Source organism: Rhinatrema bivittatum, chromosome 1 (genome assembly GCF_901001135.1).
Source record: "Rhinatrema bivittatum chromosome 1, aRhiBiv1.1, whole genome shotgun sequence".
In the NCBI taxonomy this organism is placed as follows: Eukaryota; Metazoa; Chordata; class Amphibia; order Gymnophiona; family Rhinatrematidae; genus Rhinatrema; species Rhinatrema bivittatum.
The window spans coordinates 711,000,811-711,003,375 of record NC_042615.1 but is presented as its reverse complement, the minus strand read 5'-3'; the positions used below and the strand labels follow the sequence as shown (position 1 = coordinate 711,003,375).

General features: G+C 40.3%; 1 non-coding gene across 1 annotated transcript; it reads left to right on the top strand.

The window, feature by feature from the left end:
• The first annotated feature begins 792 nt into the window (after positions 1 to 792).
• Positions 793 to 919, top strand: LOC115082816. The gene has a single exon (XR_003854305.1). It is a non-coding gene; the product is annotated as a U4atac minor spliceosomal RNA (small nuclear RNA).
• Positions 920 to 2,565: the final 1,646 nt, after the last annotated feature.

Genomic DNA, 2,565 nt, shown 5'->3' with positions numbered 1-2,565 from the left:
GCTTGTGTGCGTCGCCGAGCTTATGCAAAATAGGCTCAGCACATGCAGGAGCAGGTTTTCGGGATTACAAGCGTAACCCTTTGAAAATCTGCCCCTTACTATTAGAAAAACAAAGAAAGCCAGACTGCTCTAGATTCCTACACAGAATCTACTAGTTAGTAGAATCCTTCAATTCTGTCAAACATGCAGAATGCAGATTGACCCTTATCTAATACAGAATAAATGACCATAAATTATAAACAAGCATACAGAGAAAAATTGAAACTCTAAGAAGCAGGAGGAGGACAGGGAGGTGTGGTGGGATGGTGTGGCAGGATACAGCATGCCTGCAACATTTCTGACTTGGATTGGTGGTGGCAGTGATTTCCAGGGTTGAGGGAAAAGCAGGAAGCGGTGATGAGGAATTTTAAGTACCAGTTCCTTACTCTGCATTCTCCCCAAGCAGCAAGCACACGTGGCTGTTATAGAAAGCATAGACTTACTATGTCAAATGTTTGTTGACACGCCTTCCAACCCTGGGTGACACACTGATTGCGCACCACTGAATTAGGAGGCTACACAACAATGTAAAGTCCTATGCAAATTTACTCAGCATTATGGGTACTTTTACAGAGCTTATAACAAACATAAACAGACGAAAAGCACGTTTGCCATCACATTTCATTGTCTGCATTTCATAGAGGTCTGGACTCTACTGGGAACTGTTGTGGAAATAGAGACTACCTAGCCAGTCACCACAATATGTAAGGAACTTCCACATTCCATAAGGATTTTCAACAGTATTTTGTGTTAACCATCCTTGTCTTGGGGTTGCTTTACTGTTTAATGAAAGCTTTTTTGAGAATAGTATTGCTAACACCTAAACAACACATAAGCACCACTAATATGTTCATGTTAGGTAGGTGCAATTTTTGAAACCCTAATGGGTGACTATTCTAGCAAATTTTATATTTAAATCTCTAAAGATTGAAACAATAGAAATATAACTGGTCTTTTGTCTTTCTAACTTTATAAAATGCTTTGATGATAAACCTGAATTGAGTTGGTTTTGCTTTATAAAATACAAACATTATAAGCTTGTATTATCAGATATGGGATATTCCCCACCTGAATAGCCACTGACTTTTTACATATGAATGTCATCCTTCCTGGAAATCACCTTGGAAACAGCATTGCACTGAAAGCAATTAAATGCAAAAGTTGAAATGAGTTATATATATAAAACAGAAATGATGTATCCTTCAAACAAAATCATATGCAGTGTTAGGGACAATAGTTAAGTATGGTTATCATGCTGTAGTTTTGATATGGTTTGCCTTTCCTCCACAAATGATCTTTCAGCTCACTCAGGACCTGCCATAACCTTTGGTGGTGAAGGAGGAGTGGTTCTTGGGCTGTGGTGCCAAAGAATGTCATTCAAAGCAGCCACAGATTTTAATGGAGGTGGCTGTGACAAAAACAGTAACAGAATTTGATAAGTTCTGGGATAAGCATAAAAGATCCTTAATTGTGAAGCAGAGAAAGAGAAGTCAGAGATCAACAGAGTCATGTGGCAATGCAACATGTATTGAATTAGTCAAACTAGATGGTAGGGATGTGCATTTGTTTTCAATGAATGTGCAAGCCACAACGCATAAGTCCCTATTCGTTGTATTCATGGGTTTGCGAAATGCATGGCGATCCCCCACGAATAAAACATATCAAATTAGTTTCATTCTTTTGGTTCGCAGTGATTTCTTAGCGGCCGTCTGAAATAGGAGAAGGCCATGTGGGAGTATCCATAAGAAAAACCAACCCTTTCCTGTGAGTCATAAGTGACCTCACAGCCCTGTCACAGACAGGTTGCATTCTCATCTCCTTGCCAACCTATCAGAGCTATGCATTTTTTCTAATGCAGCCAATTGCCACTTTCACTCAGTGCTCTGTGACGCTATTCCTGATGACGCTGCACTATTTATACCTTCAGCATGCGGCATGCCACGCTCTTTCTTTGCGGGGGTGGTCCGGGGATGGTGGCTTTACTCAGAGCTAGTCTGAGTGTCTCAAATCTGTATTCAATTGCTAGCTACTTTGAAAGAATTTTCCATTGAAAAAGATATTTCTTCGTTTTTGCTGCTGTGTCAGCCAGGCTTTTTTTTAACTGCACTTTATTTTTATTGAACTCAGACTGTCTCTCCCACTGAGACAAGCTGCTAGCAGTGGCATTTTGCTGCTGATCTTACCCGCCTGGGGTAGGTTGCTAGCAGGATTTGGGTGTTGTGGGAGGAGATATATTCAATTTCTAGCTACTTTGATAGAATTTTCCATTGAAAAAGATATTTCTTCATTTTTGCTGCTGTGCCAGCCAGGCTTTTTTTTTAACTGCAGTTTTTTTTTTTTTTTATTGAACTCAGACTGTCTCTCTGTGCTCTTTTAAGCCATCAAGGCAGTGCACTGGGCATCTGTGGGCAGTTTTCCATACTCACATATATTGGGACACCAGTGCTCTTTGAAGCCAAATTCCCAGTAGGCCTCTTTTGTAGTTACAAGTTTGTTGTGTGCCCATACAGTAGTGTACATCAAGGC